This window comes from Lepidochelys kempii, chromosome 13 (genome assembly GCF_965140265.1).
Source record: "Lepidochelys kempii isolate rLepKem1 chromosome 13, rLepKem1.hap2, whole genome shotgun sequence".
NCBI classification, from domain to species: domain Eukaryota; kingdom Metazoa; phylum Chordata; order Testudines; family Cheloniidae; genus Lepidochelys; species Lepidochelys kempii.
This window is the reverse complement of record NC_133268.1, coordinates 34926847-34945499: the sequence shown is the minus strand read 5'-3', so window position 1 is coordinate 34945499 and position 18653 is coordinate 34926847. Positions and strand designations below refer to the sequence as shown.

General features: G+C 44.0%; 2 pseudogenes; both read left to right on the top strand.

Annotated features, from left to right (window-relative positions):
* Positions 1-2139: 2139 nt before the first annotated feature.
* On the top strand, positions 2140-2926 carry LOC140897234 (olfactory receptor 6F1-like; annotated as a pseudogene).
* A 13877-nt stretch (positions 2927-16803) lies between these two features.
* LOC140897233 (olfactory receptor 6F1-like) lies at positions 16804-17751 on the top strand (annotated as a pseudogene).
* The last annotated feature ends 902 nt before the right edge of the window (positions 17752-18653 follow it).

Here is an 18653-nt window from a genome sequence, read left to right as displayed (position 1 = left end):
AGCACTGCCCAGCTTCAGATACCCTTGTTCCTCCAGGCAGCAAGGTCCATCTCTCTCCAAAGCTAAAGAGAAACTGTAACCTAGCTCCTCCCTGAGCCCTTATAACAGGGCCAGGTGTGGCCTGATTGGGTGCAGCCACAGCTGTGGCTGCCTCCCCAATCAGCCTTTAACCTTTTTTTCCAGGAGCGGGGTAACTGCCCCACTACAATGTCCCTTTACAGAACAGCAGCACACATGATACAAGCATCACTGGTCACACAGCTGTCAGAGCGTTCAGGGCCAGGAGGCCTATTAGTCATACATTGTCTTGGTAAAATCAGGGCCACTTGCATTCCTCCCATATTGCAGAATGTGCTGTCATTTCCTGGGCAAAGCTTTGGGGTGGGTTCTATTCTATGCAATATCAACTGGTTTATAAAAAAACAACAACAATGCTGTGGCTTCCAGAACTTGCTGCATCTCCTGGAACATCTAATAGTGTGATACCCGGGGTCAGATACCTGTAGGTTTATCTCTTTGACTAGGCCCAAACTAGTGGTATTGGAGTCTCTGTATTTCCTGTGTACACTATGTAGCTAGCATTTATAATGAAGATCAGAGAATGGAGAAGACATCCAGGTTAAGATTTTCAAAGGGGCCTGTCAGGGTTCCCTCCCCACTCTGAACTCTAGGATACAGATGTGGGGACCAACATGAAAGAACCCCTAAGCTTATTTCTACCAGCTTAGGGTAAAAACTTCCTCAAGGCACAAATCTCTATTTGTCCTTGGACTGAGGTATGCTGCCACCACCAAGTGTTTTAGACAAAGAATCAGAGAAAGGACCACTTGGAGTTCCTATTCCCACAAAATATTCCCCCAAGCCTACACCCCCTTTCCTGGGGAGGCTTGAAAAATAAACAAGGTGAGCACAAACCAGACCCTTGGGTTTGTAGGACCTAAAAACCCAACTGGATTCTTAAAAAACAGAACTTTATTATAAAGAAAAAAAAGTAAAAGAAGCACCTCTGTAAAATCAGGATGGAAGGTAATTTTACAGGATAATCAGATTCAAAAACACAGAGGATTTCCCTTTCAGCAAAACTTAAAAGTTACAAAAACTAGGGATAAACCTCCCTCTAGCACAGGGGAAATTCACAAGCTAAATCAAAAGATAAACTAACGCATTTCCTTGCTTGACTTACAATTTTTGTAATCTAGATGCTTAGTTCAAGTAGGGCTTTGGGAGATGTATTTTCCCTGTCCTGATTCCTCACTGACCCAAAGAGAACCAACAATGAGAACAAAGCAAAAACATTCCCTCACAGATATGAAAGTATCTTCTCCCCTTATTGGTCCTTTTGGTCAGGTGCTAACCAGGTTACCTGAGCTTCTTAACCCTTTACAGTTAAGGAGGGATTTTATGACACTCTTAGCTGTATATTTATGACAGGGCCTAATGGATTTAGATACCCAACTCCCATTGAAAGTCAGTGGGCATCAGGGATCTAATATTTCCAAAGGTATTTATGCACCTTAAAGCTCCTAGTGGGATTTAGAAAATTGCCTAAATAGGTTAAGTTCCTAGCACCAGATTTTTAAAGGCATTTAATTGAAGCTAAGTGCCTGAATACCTTTAAAAATATAGCCCCCAACTATTGACCTGCAATGGAAGTTAGACACCTGTCATAAATATAAAGGGAAGGGTAAACACCTTTAAAATCCCTCCTGGCTAGAGGAAAAATCCTCTCACCTGTAAAGGGTTAAGAAGCTAAAGGTAACCTCGCTGGCACCTGACCAAAATGACCAATGAGGGGCCCAAAATTGGGCCCATCTCTCTCTGTCTCTGTCTCTGTCTCTGTCTCTCCAAAGCCTACTAGAGGGAATGGAAAGAGTACCATTGACTTTAACTATCATCATCAGGCACTCTATAATCATGGAGCTTAGGGGATTAGAAGGCAGGAGCTCCTGGACTCTATTCCTGGCTTTTCCCTGACTCCCAGTGCATCCTTGGACAAGAACCTTTACCCCTCTAACCTAGTTTCTTCTTATATAACAGAGGATTGCTAATGGTTAATTACTTACTACAGAGGGGCATTGGGCCCATTGCAAAGAGCACTGAAGGGAGTTCTTTCTGACCCATTGTAGAATTAAATAGCTCATGACCATCATCTCCACACCCCCCATATACTCCTTCCTCTGCAATCTCCCCTTCCTGGAGATCTGGTACTCCACGGTCTATGTCCCCAAGACAATTGCAGTCTTCCTTGGGAAAAGCAGAACCACCTCCTTCACTAGCTGCATCCTGCAGACGTACTTCATGTTCTCCCTGGGCTGCATAGAACAAATCCTCTTATCTGCCATGGCCTGTGACCACTCTCTGGGAATTTGCTACCCATTGCGCTATTGCACCATCATGAACAGCAGCCTGTCCGCTCAGTTGGCCCTTGGTTCCTGGGTGTCTGGTTTTCTGGCTATGTCTAGCCCAGCATATTTGATAGCCAGGTTGTCCTTCTGTGGCTCTAATGTCATTAATCATTTCTCCTGCAGCATAGATTCCTTAGTCATATTCTCCTGCACAGACACCTTGGTGATTGAGAGGGCAGCTTTCCTCATCTTGATCATCATCATCCTGGGACCATGTCCCATAACCCTGGTCTCCTAAATTTACATCATTTCCACCGCACTGAGGATCCCCTTGGCCCAAGGCTGGCAAAAGACCTTTTCCACTTGCTCGGCCCACCTCACTGTTGTCCCTATCTGGTACGGCTCCACCATCTTCCTCTATGTCCAGCCTTCCAAACAGAGCTCCTTGAAACAAGTTTGTCAGCATTTTGAACCCTATTGTCACACCGCTGTTAAACCCCTTCAGTTACACTCTGAGAAATAAAGAGCTGAAGATGGCTTTATGGAAGACATTCAGTCGACGTGAATTTTTGAATGGCTGACCTGCTACTGAGCCTGACTCTCAGCCCATGCTCATGTTGCCTTTGGTATTTGCAAGGCTATTTAGGCATCTAAAGATTCAGATGGCACCTAGATACAATTAAATATATGGCTTCTAAGACCAATGGGAGTTATGCACCTAACCTGCTGGGGAATTTTTAAAATTTCCACATGGCACCTTCAGGAACTGACAAGCTTTTTGAAAATCTGGCCCTAAGAAGCTATCTCGAGTTCTCAGCCACAGCACATTGGAATCAATGAACATATTGCAGTTGAATTAAAAGGGCTTTCGATCACTGCCTATGTGGACATTAGCTTTAGCAATTCACATTTAGGCCCCCATCCTGATGTCATTACTCATATACTGAATTTTATTTGAGTGGTCCAACTGACTTCAACGGGACTACTCACACTAAGTAAGATAAGCTCGTGCATAAAACATCAGCAGGATCAAGGCCTCAGTGACATAGGACAAATTTCTGAGTGCAGTTGCAAAGTTTAAATTTGTAGTAACCCCAGAGTTTTTATTATAGATTCATAGATACTAAGGTCAGAAGGGACCATTATGTATATGATTGGCTGGGTGATTCACATGATGTTGCTATTCCCTGATTCAATGTCTGAATTAAACAACAGAATAAATAACAACAACAGGAAATACAGAATCATGAACAAAGTTGACAGGGTTTTTTTAGTGATGAATTTCAAAATTTCAGACTTATTTCCATTTTTAAGGGTTCTAAGTTTTTAGGAGTTTTTTCCCCCTGCATTTTGGTACATGGAAAAAAAATCAGTAATGATTTTTATAAAGTTTTTCCTTGAAAACTTTGATAAAAAATGAAGTGAAAGATTTCATGAAAAAAGAAAAAAAATCACTAAGTCAACAGTTCTTTATAAAAATTGTCATTTATGAAAAAAGGTCATTTTCAAAAACAAAACAAAACAAAACCCTTTTTCAATTTTAAAAAAATTGTTCAGCTGTAATGATGAATAACAAATAACAGTCTCTTTTGTTTACACATGAATATTTGTGTTTGCTGGTGGATATGGATATGCATACAGAAATATCTGAAAATATCTGTGTGAACAAAAACTTGTTAATACTGTATGTGAAAAGTGATAATCCCCTGGTACAAATATAGTCCAATTAAATAGTCATTTGGAATTCAAATCTATGGTCACAAACATAATTTTGTATAATTTGATTGGCTGGGCTCATGAGATCATTCCGTCATAATAGATGGAGGTTTACTAGGAGGCAGCTTTAGCGTTCAAAGACACGACCCAAACCAAATTGAAGTCCATGAGACTCTTTCTATGAATTTCAATGAGCTTTGGAAAGAGATGGAGAAAGAGAGAGAATCACAGAGTTTAAGGCCAGAAGGGACCTCCAGATCATCTAGTCTGACTTGCTCTATATCACAGACCCCCAACACCACCCAGCACCCACATACTAACACCAACAACCAATATTAGACCAAGTTCTATGACCCTTGGGAGACTAACAGTGATGAGCTGCCAAAATCTTAACAACTGGTTCCCTCTTCACCCCACGAGGGGGTCGTTGCCCACCCCCGCCCCCCGGGACTCCTGCCCCATCCAACCCCCCACGTTCCTTGACGCCCCCCCAGGACCCCTGCCCCATCTACCCCCCTCCCCTGTCCCCTGACTTCCCCCAGAACTGGGCAGGAGAGTCTCATGGGCCACCATAGTGGGTGTCCACCCTGCCCCTAAGAGCCAGAGGGACCTGCCGGGGGGCAAGGTGGGGAGTCCCGGTGGTGCTTACCTGGGGCAGCTCCCAGGAAGCATCTGGCAGGTCCCTCTGGCTCCTAGGGGCGGGGGAGCGTAGCTAGGGGGGAGCAGGGGGAGCGGCCGCTCCCCCCACTGCACATCAAAAGTGGCACCTTAGGCACTGACTCCATGGGTGCTCCAGGGCTGGAGCCCCCACGGAGGAAATTTGGTGGGTGCAGAGCACCCACCGGCAGCTCCCCACCCTGCACCCGGCCCCAGCTCACCTCCGCTCCGCTTCTGCCTCCTCCCCTGAACGAACCGCCCCTCTCTGCTTTTCAGCGCCCCCCGCCCCCCCGCTTCCCGCGAATCAGCTGTTCGTGCGGGAAGCCGGGGAGAGCTGAGAAACAGGCAGCAGCTTCGCCCTCAGGCCAAGGGTGGCGGAGGTGAGCTGGGGTGGGGAGCGGTTCCCCTACACACATACCCCCCAGGGTTACCTGCCGCGGCGCAGACGGCCCTCCTTGCGCCCCCCGACCCCAGCTCACCTCCGCTCCACCTCCGCCTTCATGGGCCTGGGCACCAAGCCGCCGCCGGCTTCTCAGCCCGCCCCGGCTTCCCCCGTGAACAGCTGATTCACGGGAAGCCGGGGGGAGGGGGGTGGTAAAAGCAGAGTGGGACAGAGCGTAACTCAGGGGCAGAAGTGGAGCAGAGGTGAGCTGGGGCTGGGGGCGGGGGGGGGGCAGGGAGCTGCCGGTGGGTGCTCTGTACCCACCAAATTTTCCCCTTGGGTGCTCCAGCCCTGGAGCACCCATGGAGTTGACACCTAAGGTGCCACTTTTGGCTGGTTGTTAAATTTAGAAGCCCTTTTAGAACCAGTTGTCCCTCGTGGAACAACCGGTTCTAAAAGGATTTCTAAATTTAACAGCCGGCTCCAGCTCTCCACTGGAGACTAAGCTACTGTGTGTCACAGGCCTAGGGCAGGAGGCACCGAGGTGCACCAGTGCCCAAGCCACTTGCAATGTCAGGGAATTGATTCAGGGAGATATACCCAAATAATCCTGGAAAGTGACCCATTTGCTATGCTGCAGGGGAAGGTGGAAACCCCAGGAAGATCACTGCCAGTCTGATGTGGTGGAAAATTCCTTCCAAAGACCATTTATGAAAATCAGTTAGATGCTGAGTATGTGAGCAAGAACCAGCCAGCCAAGCACCTGAAAGAGAATTCTTGGAGGTACCTCAAAGCACCAGCACACCCAATGTCCAATGTCCAATCTCTGGCTGTGGCCATGTATGATGCTCCAGAAGAAGGAGACCAAAAAACCAAAGAAATAGAATACACTGGAGAAACATCCCTTTCTGACCTTTGCAAGTGACCAGCTAAAGTGCTGAAGCATGAGAGTTTATAAACATAAAACATAAATCAGGACGGACCCCCATGACTGCACAGCCCAGTCCACTACCTCCACAAGCAATCTCATCAGACAATCCCACTCATAAACTAGTCAATCTCTCTCTTAGAACATATTAAGTTATTTGCCCCCACAACTCTTCTTGGGAGGCTGATCCAGAATCTCACTTCTCTGATGGTTAGAGAGAATGAGAAGAATTATCATGAGGTTAGTAAAGAAGAAATGCATGAAGGCAGGTATATGAGTTCACAAACCTGCTGCATCGGAATATAAATCATTGTTCCTGAAACCAGTCCCTGAAACTCTTACACGATCTCTACAAGCAACACACACTGTACATTGGAAGCATGACTTTGAAGTTCTTTGGAGATCGAATCCCAAGGCAATTTGTGAAGCATATAGATAGCCTTGAAGGAGGTTATTTTAGCTTGGTTAAAGGAGAATTAATATAGATCTTAATCACTGTAAAACTATATATAACACTGGTGAAAGAGAGAGAGAAAACGATTTATTAGTATATTACACAAGAACATATATAGTTGTCAGGTGAGAATATTATGGAAAACAATGACCAGGATATTGTAGGGCTAGCTCCATCATTAGAGACTGAGACATTTGTCAAATTTAAAGGAGACTGTTTTAGTTAAGCAACATTTTTGTCTGTGTTTCTAAGCTAATGTTTTTCATTTGCTTGCTGTCTAAGGTGGCAGATGAGCTCCTTGGAGGTTTTATGCCAAATCAAATGTCTTTCCACTTCAAGATGTTACCTCTGCTCACCAAACCCACCCAAATGTGAGAATGTTTTCTAAGATATCTGGCTGCCTTCACAGTATTTACTGTCCTCACTTTGGAGTTATACCAGTGTAATTAGAATCTGAATACATCACATATTTAAGAAAAAATAAAGATGATACAATCAAAGTCCTTGCTTTTTTCACTAATAATAATTGGCACTCTAGTATATGATTACAGATGTTAATGAAAGAGATCATTTCCAATCATTTAAAGTGTGGGCTCCAGTTCTAAAACTGAGGATACAAAATCATCCCCTTCTGTCTCATCCAATCTGCCTCCCATGCCTATTCAGAATCAGAACTGATGACTTCAAGGGGAAAAAATATTTTTTCTACTTTTCATTCCCATGAGTGCTAAAGAGTGAACCAAGCAAAAATCAAGTGGATGGATTCTGTGCCAAGTTCCAAGCAGTTAGATATCTGAAATGTCATTGGAAAGAATGAGTTGACTCTTGGGTCACAAGAGCACGATCATGGAGCAGGTCCTCAAAGAATCAATCCTGAAGCACTTGCATGAGAGGAAAGTGATCAGGAACAGCCAGCATGGATTCACCAAGGGAAGGTCATGCCTGACTAATCTAATCGCCTTTTATGATGAGATTACTGGTTCTGTGAATGAAGGGAAAGCAGTGGATGTATTGTTTCTTGACTTTAGCAAAGCTTTTGACACGGTCTCCCACAGTATTCTTGTCAGCAAGATAAGGAAGTATGGGCTGGATGCATGCACTATAAGGTGGATAGAAAGCTGGCTAGATTGTCAGGCTCAACGGGTAGTGATCAATGGCTCCATGTCTAGTTGGCAGCCGGTATCAAGTGGAGTGCCCCAAGGGTCGGTCCTGGGGCCGGTTTTGTTCAATATCTTCATAAATGCTCTGGAGGATGGTGTGGATTGCACTCTCAGCAAATTTGCGGATGATACTAAACTGGGAGGAGTGGTAGATACGCTGGAGGGGAGAGATAGGATACAGAAGGACCTAGACAAATTGGAGGATTGGGCCAAAAGAAATCTGATGAGGTTCAATAAGGATAAGTGCAGGGTCCTGCACTTAGGATGGAAGAATCCAATGCACCGCTACAGACTAGGGACCGAATGGCTAGGCAGCAGTTCTGCGGAAAAGGACCTAGGGGTGACAGTGGACGAGAAGCTGGATATGAGTCAGCAGTGTGCCCTTGTTGCCAAGAAGGCCAATGGCATTTTGGGATGTATAAGTAGGGGCATAGCGAGCAGATCGAGGGACGTGATCGTTCCCCTCTATTCGACATTGGTGAGGCCTCATCTGGAGTACTGTGTCCAGTTTTGGGCCCCACACTACAAGAAGGATGTGGATAAATTGGAGAGAGTCCAGCGAAGGGCAACAAAAATGATTAGGGGTCTAGAACACATGACTTATGAGGAGAGGCTGAGGGAGCTGGGATTGTTTAGTCTGCAGAAGAGAAGAATGAGGGGGGATTTGATAGCTGCTTTCAACTACCTGAAAGGGGGTTCCAAAGAGGATGGCTCTAAACTGTTCTCAATGGTAGCAGATGACAGAACGAGGAGTAATGGTCTCAAGTTGCAGTGGGGGAGGTTTAGATTGGATATTAGGAAAAACTTTTTCACTAAGAGGGTGGTGAAACACTGGAATGCGTTACCTAGGGAGGTGGTAGAATCTCCTTCCTTAGGGGTTTTTAAGGTCAGGCTTGACAAAGCCCTGGCTGGGATGATTTAACTGGGAATTGGTCCTGCTTCGAGCAGGGGCTTGGACTAGATGACCTTCTGGGGTCCCTTCCAACCCTGATATTCTATGATTCTATGATTCTATGAAGGCAGTGAAGCTGCCAGATAGCTGAGATAAAAGTGGTGTGGTGAACCTAACACCCTCCCTTTGGTATACTGACGTGCTTTGGGCTCCTTTTCCAGACATTAGGAAGCAGTAAGGATTGAGGAGGGACTGCACCATAGGCCTGAGTCTCAACCGCTGACTGGTTTGAAATATTTTGTCAATCTCTGCATCCCAAACCTCACTGACACAAAGCTGGGCTAATTTTCACAGCAATAGAACATGGTCTTGTTTCCTAAATGGAAAATCCATCCATGGCAGGGGACATATGTGAAACTAATGCACATTTCCTCTTTTTCTTTTCCCCCACCTCATCAACTTTAGTCTTTAGTATTCTGAGTAGGGCACTGAGGGTCTCTTGGGGTCCATTCTCAGTTCTGGAAGGGGACGTTGGACAGGTCATTACAGTAGAAGACCAGGAACAGGGTTGGGATTTTCGAATGAGTTAAGGAATTTAGTTGTCCAACTCCCAGTGGAAATTAATGGGAACTGGGCAGCTAATTCTACTGGGCTCCTTTCAATAATCCTAGTCAAGGACTTTTGGTTCCAATACCAGTGCTGTAGAGATTCTGTGGTCTAGTGTTTAGATGGAAGAACTGGGAGCCAGTATTGCTGGGTTTTGCTCTCAGCTTTACTACAGTTGCCTCACTGCGCAACCTTAGACAAATCAAAAGTATGCCAATGGGTGCAATAATGGAAAGGCAGTTGTAAACTTAGATCAATATCCAGCCATGCCCCCAGAGTATGTCATTGTCCTTCTTTCATTGGTTTCAGCAAGCCTGGCGTTGTGGTGGAATTTATCTTCCTAGGATGCCCTGGGAACCAGTAGTTGAAGATTTCCCTCTTTGTGCTCATCCTGATGGTCATGGGAAATGCAGCCATCATAACACTAGTGATAACCCAACATTGACTCCACATCCCTATGCCCTTCTTCCTTTGCAATCTTTCCTTCCTGGAGATATGGTATACCACATCCTCTGTCCCCAAGCCAATTGCAATCTTCCTGGGGAAAAGAAGAACCATCTCCTTTGCCAACTGCCTCTTGCAGATATACTTCTGGTTTTGCTTTGGATAAAACCAATTTTTCCTCTCCTTGGTGATGGCCTTTGACCACTATTTGGCCATTTGCTACCCATTGCATTATAGCATCATCACAAACAGCTCAGCTGGCTGTTGGCTCTTGGGTGTACAGTTTCCTGGTTATCTCTGTGCTGGAATTTCTGATCACCAGGTTGTCCTTCAGCTGCTCAGTCATCATCAACCATTTCTGTTCCAACAGAAATTCCTGGATAGTCCTCTCTTGTATGGACACGTTCATCACTGAGATGGCAGCTTTCATCATCTTGGCCATTGTCATCCTAGGCTCATTTGTGATCATAGAATCATAGAATATCAGGGTTGGAAGGGACCCCAGAAGGTCATCTAGTCCAACCCCCTGCTCGAAGCAGGACCAATTCCCAGTTAAATCATCCCAGCCAGGGCTTTGTCAAGCCTGACCTTAAAAACCTCTAAGGAAGGAGATTCTACCACCACCCTAGGTAACTCATTCCAGTGTTTCACCACCCTCATAGTGAAAAAGTTTTTCCTAATATCCAATCTAAACCTCCCCCACTGCAACTTAACTCTCCTTTCATACATCTATATCATCCTTACTATTCTGAGAACCCCCTCAGCCAAAGGCTGGAAAAAGACCTTTTCCACTTGCTCTTCCCATCTTGATTATATGGTACAGCTCCACCACTTACCCCTCCTGCACAGAATTCCTTGGAAATGACCCTGATACCCAACATCCTGAATGCTGTTGTAACACAATTGCCAAAGCCTTTCATCAATGCCTTGAGGGAAAATGAGGTGAAGAAAGCCTTGGGAAATACTATCTGTGGGAGAGTAAATAATTTCCAAATGGCCTGGAGGTCATTCCACTAACATTGAACATGTTTAAAATCAGCAGGACTGCATTAATGGATCAGTCCCCAGCTATATCAAAGACTGAATATTGATTTATGAACCATTGGGCTCCTCTGGGACACTGCAGATAACTAAGCCCAGGACAAAAGACATCAGAGCAGTGATCAAAGGAGCACTGTCTGTCGGGTGATCTGGCTATGGAACATACTCTCAAAAGAAATCAGGCATATCAGAATCTGTCTAAAGGAAACACTAAACAAACCTTCACTTAAAAAAGTCTGTCCACCAGAACATTACTGGCTTTTTACATTACAACACTGAAACTGCTTCTACCCCTGAATGCCCACCACAACAAAAATCAGAAACAGGCCCCAGAAAGACCCAAGTTCTGAAATGTTTAGCAGGTTAAAATCAAACATAGGGAAGAACTTCTTCACATAATGCACAGTCATCAGGTTTCAAAAAAGAACTAGATATGTTCACAGAGGATAGGTCCCTCAATGGCTATTAGCCAAGATGGTCAGGATGCAACTCCATGTTCTGGGTGTCCCTGGCCTCTGTTTACCAGAAGCTGGGAGTGGGCGACAAGGGATGATTGCCTGTTCTGTTCATTCTGTCTGGGGCATCTGGCATTGGCCACTATCTGAAGACAGGATACAGGGCTAGAGGGACCATTGGTCTGACCCAGTATGGCCATTCTTGTGTTCGTGTGTTCATAGTGCTAATTACTTTCCTCTGTTACAGGAGTGCTCTATATCTGTATATCTGGAAATGGGGAATACAGAGACAACCCATCCTTGCATATAGTGGGGGGGGGGCAGAAAAAGGGCAGTGGCTTCAGAAAATGTTACTGAGCATGCTTGCTGCATGTGAGCATGTAGAGTACAAGCCAAGCAACAGATCTGCAGGAGCACATGACCCTGCATACTCCCCCTCCACCCGATGCATCACCTCTGGGGGAAAAGATTAGGTGCCAGTGATGATATCAAGTATAGAAAACACAATTCCTTGGTTTTGTGGCACCAATAAAATTCACAGTTGAGGCTTCCTCTGTCCAGCTATTTATCTTTGCACAGCAAGTGGAAGGGGTCATATTTGGCATTTGCCATTATTTTACAGCTGGGGAAAATGAGGCTGCGGAGGGCTTAGAGTAACAGACCAAAGCTCCCCCTGTGTAGTGAGAGTTTGGCAAAGACAGGCCTAGAATTCTTTTCTCCAGTCTGTACTTTCACCAGGAGACCAGCCTGGTACAGCAGAGTGTGTTACATATCCTAGGGAAGTCTGTGAAACTCTGTTGAGATCAAATATCCCCAGAGTGCTGGGGAGATAGGGGTGGAGTACAAAACAAACCTCCCCTTGCAGCCAGTTTGAGCTGCCATTCATTAACAAGGTAGGTAGGGGTAAAGCCTATTGGATGTTGTTGGAAAGAGAATCCCACCAAATGTCAAAATCTACGGAATTTGCCTGAGACTTTTGGTTTTGAAGAGGCAGAGTCTCATTTTTACTAACAACACTTTGCACCACTCTGGCAGTAGAATGGGGCTTAAAATTGGAGGGAATTATACTAATCACACATATTTTAAAGCTCTTTATACTGCAAAATGATCTTGATATACATATGAACCAGGTGTGCAATATTCCTCTATTTGATATGTATTTTGTTGGGGGGGGGGAGGGAGGAAGATACATCACCTTCTGATGCACCATTTTTCAGCAGCCATGCTATTGTGTGTCATCTGGGAAGAGAAAGAAGGTGAAAGAAACGAGTTTGTATTAACAAACTCTATCAGAAGACAGGGTACGTTAGATTCATTAGCCAGATGAAGCCTATCATGCCATTATAGTTTAAAGCAATTGTATTGATGAATAGGTTTGCCTTTCTTGGTAATGCAAGCTATCTGAAAAGTGCCATTTAAAAACTTTGCCTCACAGAGGAGTCAACATAGCAATAGTGAAAGAATGAGTATATTGAGTATATCTCATCACTCTTTTTCATATAGTATAACGTTTAGGATGAACAAAAAGAAATTATATTTTTTGTAAATTGCATAACTAATAGAGCCAATTGGGAGGTTATAGTTTTACATCAAATTTTTTTTGACAGAAATGAAAATACTTTTGTTTTTTGTCAAAAGTTCTCTTTTTTTCATTTTTTTGTCAAAAATAAAATAGCAAAAAAAAGTTTTCAGCTAACCACAAGTTTTGAAATTTCAGTCAGAATGGTTCTTTTAGTCACCACAAACTTCTTGTTTTTATTGTTTTAGTGAAAGTCCCAAAATTATTTTATTTGTTTATTTGCAAAAATCTCTGTTTCATCAAAAAGACGGTGTCTATGGATAAAATTTGTTGATGGAAAATTCTCAAGTAGCTCTTATAAATTAGCCTGTGAATTTTACTGGTACAGCAAGTTTATTGAGGCAAATGAGAAAAAGATAGATAGATAGATCTATTTCTTGTCTGTTCACGGGGAATAGAAGTGGGAATTTCAACTCTTGTGTTCTATCCTCAGCTGTCTCTGTCCTCTGAACACATCCCTGCTTCAGTTTCCCCACCTGTAAAATGGGAACAAGCGGCTGACCTAGTCAACCTTTCACTCCAAAGTTCCTTAAATCAGGCTTAGAATCATAGAATCATAGAATCATAGAATATCAGGGTTGGAAGGGACCCCAGAAGGTCATCTAGTCCAACCCCCTGCTCAAAGCAGGACCAATTCCCAGTTAAATCATCCCAGCCAGGGCTTTGTCAAGCCTGACCTTAAAAACCTCTAAGGAAGGAGATTCTATCACCTCCCTAGGTAACGCATTCCAGTGTTTCACCACCCTCTTAGTGAAAAAGTTTTTCCTAATATCCAATCTAAACCTCCCCCACTGCAACTTGCTTCTACTGTGTGGGCATATTGTGTGGATTAATAGCCATTCTTTGTACATTGCTTTGTGGCCTAAAGAGCTATACAAGGGCTAAGTATTGTTATCTGTGCAAGAATAAATTCAAATTTAAATGGCAAGGATGGCCATTGCAGCTGGGGTTTTCAAAGAAGCATAAAGGAATTGGCTGTCCAGCTGCTATTGCATGGACTGCTTCCAACCTGTTTGAATATATCAGGCTGCAATAACTACCAATCATTTAGTCTTTCTTCTACAAACTGATGTCTGTTTCAGTACAGGGAGCAATGTTCTTTGTACAATGTGGCAGATGTAAACAGAGTAGTAGGGTGGGTTGTCGGTTGTTCCTTAAGCATTTGGCATCTGGCAGTGTTTGGAACATGATTCCTAACTAATTAGGCTATTGTTCTGGACCAGTCCAGGCTGTAAGGGTTTGTCTGAAGGCTGAGCCCAGGGGAGGTGAGTGGAAGAGGGAAATGTGAAAGGAAAATGGGAAAACAATTTTAGTGTATTTGTGGAAAGCTGTTTATTTGTTCTTTCCCTATCTCTATTTGTGTGTCCTGCCTTTTAGATTGTAAGCTTTTTGGAGTAGGGGTGGTCTTCTATGTTATGATTGTGCAGTGCCCAACACAACGGAGTCACAGCCCTAGCTGGGACCTTAACATTCTACCAGAAGACACACAATAAATAATAAACATAATTTCTAATTTCAAATGTTACTTCCTTGTTTCTGAGAATTTGGGGTGGGATTTTCTAAAGGCTTTACTCGCTGAAAAACAAGAATTCCGTTTTGCGGATGAAAAAAAGGTTTCAAACTTTGTTTTGTTTGAACACAGAAAGAACATGAGACCTTTCAAAAGTTTTAGAAATAAAAAACAGGAGAGCAAGAGACCTCCCCTCAACATCCAGATGGTTTCAGCAGTCACCTGGGCCATGATAGAGTCATATTTAAGTCCCAACTCTGGTTGATTTGTAGGATGGACTCAGACTTGGGCAAGTGCCCAAACTAACTATCTGTAGAGTCAGTCTTTTCCATTTGTTCTCACTTTTATCAGTAATTGGATTCCAGACTAGATGAAATTTTTGTGATTTATGAGCGAGCCTAAGTCCTACAGACGTTCAATGAGAATTAGGCTGCACAGGGACAGATTTGCAAAGGTATTTAAATACCTAAAGATGTGTGTCAGCATCTGGTGGGTTTTTAAAAGTTTAAAGCAGATGAATTGTGTTAGGATATAGATATGCGGGCCTGTCTGTAAAGCCCTATACTCTAAGAATGTAGGTGTATTCTTATCACTTGGCTAGTTATAGAGGTATAAAAGAAAGAATCAAAATCACTGTCTGCCGGTGTAAGGTCCTTCTCCTACTGTGACAGTCTGAGGCCCTGTTCTTAGGCTAAGGCCTTTGGCTAAGCAGCAGAGGCAGCCATAAGCTGGGAAGCAAACGGTCACCTGCTCACATTCCAAACTAGTCACACTGAAATAAGGTGCTATTGGGCTTAGGAATACAATCCTGTCCTACCACCTCCAGAGAAAGGGAAATGCCTAGAAAATGTAAAAGGAAACTTAGTTTGATAGCATCCTGTCTGGCAAGAACTCACTTATCAATAGCTGGGACGTGAAATCCTCACTTCTGTATTGTTTTGTCATTATAGTTCCCACTTTGCTATTGTTTGTCTGTATAATCTCTGTCTGGTTCTGTGATTGTTTCTGTCTGCTGTATAATTAATTTTGCTGGGTGTAAACTAATTAAGGTGGTGGGATATAATTGGTTACATAATCATGTTATAATATGTTAGGATTGGTTAGTTAAATTTCAGGAAAATGATTGGTTAAGGTATAGCTAAGCAGAACTCAAGTTTTACTATATAATCTGTAGTCAATGAGGAAGTGACTGGGTGTGGGTGGGCATGGACATGTGGGTGTGTGTGATGGGAACAGGGAATGGGGGTAAGAAAATTGGAATCATGTTTTGCTAAAGGGGGAAATGGGAACAGGGACACAGGTGTAAGGCTCTGTGGTGTCAGAGCTGGGAAGGGGGACACTAAGGAAGGAAACTGGAATCATGCTTGCTGGAAGTTCACCCCAATAAACATCGAATTGTTTGCACCTTTGGACTTTGGGTATTGTTGCTCTCTGTTCATGTGAGAAGGACCAGGGAAGTAAGTGGGTGAAGGAATAAGCCCCCTAACAAGTTGACTGATTAATGTGTCAACATGCTTAAAAATAAATAAATCTTACAGGAATGGTGATGCTTCTCAGCATACTTAGCAGTCACCTGAACATTGCTGGAAAATTAACAAGTATGTGTGTTGAAACAAAGCTGGTGTTATTTTGAAGTAAGGTGAATAACATATTTGGGTTTGTGCAGATGGAGAGTTAAAGTGCAGCAAGCTCGGCTGTGAATCTAGAGCAGACACTGTGGCTACGTCTACACCGCACACTACTTGCGGCAGCGTGCTGGGCATACGTAGTTAAGCACCACAGTGAAGAGGAGGCTGCGTCCACACTGTGGTGGGTAGGTACACACAGCAGTGAAAGGCTTTGGTAGTGAGGAAAGCCTTTACCAGGGCGACATGCCAGAATCTTTTCCTGCTGTCTCCCCTCTGCCAGAGCCTTTCCCCACTGCTGGGGTACTTCACTGTGGTGGGGAAAAGCTCTGGCAGCTCCTAGCTGCACAATACTTACTCTGCAACAGAGAAAGACGCCAGCAGTGGGGGTCAGCGTGAGAGGGCTCATGCAACTCCCCCTGTTGGAGCCTTTCCCCACCACAGCAAAATATTCCTGGCACAGGCAGGCAGTATGACACTACACTGCTAACAATAACAGTATTGATGGGAGAGGCCCTGCTTAGATGAATACAGAGCTGTGTAGGGTACCTATTGGGTACATAGCCTCAGGGTTCAGGCATGCCTTTACTCTACTTGCCTAAGCAGCCCCTCACTGTCTACACAGCTATGTATGCCTGTGGTAGGGGGGTGAGATGCGTATGTAACCTACACACCTCCAAAAGATGTGTAGAGTGTAGACATACCAGAATTCTCTGTGTGGACCATGCTTTTGCCTACTAAATGTTCCCCAGTGTTTGTTTTTTTTATTTACTGTGCTTTGAAACAGAAGTTGGTCAATGGGGACTTTTTAGTGAGCGGTATCAATGCCTACTTTAACACATAGTGTACTGTTGACTCACACCCCAGCTTCCCATGCACTGACCTTCCATCTACACAAGGTCTTTGACAGTCATTACAACAGAATAAAGTGTTACAATGCTGTGTGTTCAATGCTGTGTGTTCAGCATTTTTATCTGCCTGCCGCCAATGGTCACTTTTGTCTTGGCAGATGGGCTTTGTGACTAGTACAGAAACAGAAAACCGAACCAGCATGCAGGAGTTCATCTTCCGGGGCTTTCCCGGCACTTAGTGTTTCCAAACATCCCTTGTTGTGCTGTTTTCTGTGATGTATGTCCTAACAATTGTAGGGAATGTGTCCATCAGAACCTTAGTGTGGATTCACCCCCGGCTCCAAACCCCCATGTATTTCTTCCTCTGCAATCTCTCCTTCCTGGAGATCTGGTACACCACAGCATGTGTTCCCAAGGCCATTGGTGTCATGCTGGGGACAAGCCAAACCATCTCTTTCACTGTTTGCATCCTGGGCTCCACAGAATGTTTCCTCCTGGCTGTCATGGCCTATGACCCCTATCTGGCCATATGCCACCCATTGCAATACTCATCCCTTATGACCAACACCTTCTCTGCTCAACTGGCCTTCCTCTGTTGGCTGTGCGGGTTCCTGGCTATCTTTGTGTTGGCATCTCTAATATCCAGGTTGTCTTTCTGTGGCCCTAACATCATCAATTATTTCCTTTGTGATGTAGATTCCTGTATAGCGCTCTCCTGCACTGACACCAGCCTTGTTGAGCTTGCAACGTTCATGGTCTCAATCATCGTTGTCATGGTCTCATGTGCAGTAACCCAGATCTCCTACATTTACATCATCTCCACCATCTTGAGAATCCCATGAGCCCAAGGCCTGCAAAAGGCCTTTTCCACTTGCTCAGCCCATCTCACTGTTGTGACTATCTGGTACAGCTCCATCATTTTTCTGTACGTCAAGCCTTCTGCACAGAACTCATTGGATTTGAACAAAACAATCAACATCTTTAACACTATTGTAACTCCGCTATTAAACCCTTTCATTTACACTCTAAGAAACAAAGAGGCGAAGGAAGCTTTGGGAAAGGCATTGAGTGGGATACGAAGTCATTTACCAACAAGATGGATTTAGTAGAAAGTTAGTCAAATGGACAAAAACATTCTTAAACATCATTTATATAATAGAAAAGTAGGCAACAGCACTGAGACAGAAAATTTCAAAAGACCACCAATTCCTTTTGTCTTAAAATGGGTGTCAGACACCTAAATCTGACCTCAAATACTAATCCACTTTCTTTGTGGAGATGATGTCTTTATTGCTCTCCTCATTTACAATAATAACCTGCTATTTTTTTTCACAGAAGAGATAAAATTGTAGACTGTTGACCCCTGACCTGGTCTTGGAGGGTTTGTAATTTTGAGTAAAATATAATATATCTGCTACGCATCCTTATAGAAATAATAATGGAAGTTTTGGAGCTGTATTGTCAAGTAGACGAACCAAAATATATGTATTAATAGTAGACTATTAATGAGTTGGTTGAGTTCAGGATCCTGACGCAGGGAAGAAAGGTAAGCAGCAGGATACGGACCCTGGACTTCAGGAAAGCAGACTTCGACTCCCTCAGGGAACGGATGGCCAGGATCCCCTGGGGGACTAACTTGAAGGGGAAAGGAGTCCAGGAGAGCTGGCTGTATTTCAAGGAATCCCTGTTGAGGTTACAGGGACAAACCATCCCGATGAGTCAAAAGAATAGTAAATATGGCAGGCGACCAGCTTGGCTTAATGGTGAAATCCTAGCGGATCTTAAACATAAAAAAGAAGCTTACAAAAAGTGGAAGGTTGGACATATGACCAGGGAAGAGTATAAAAATATTGCTCAGGCATGTAGGAATGTTATCAGGAGGGCCAAATCGCACCTGGAGCTGCAGCTAGCCAGAGATGTCAAGAGTAACAAGAAGGGTTTCTTCAGGTATGTTGGCAACAAGAAGAAAGCCAAGGAAAGTGTGGGCCCCTTACTGAATGAGGGAGGC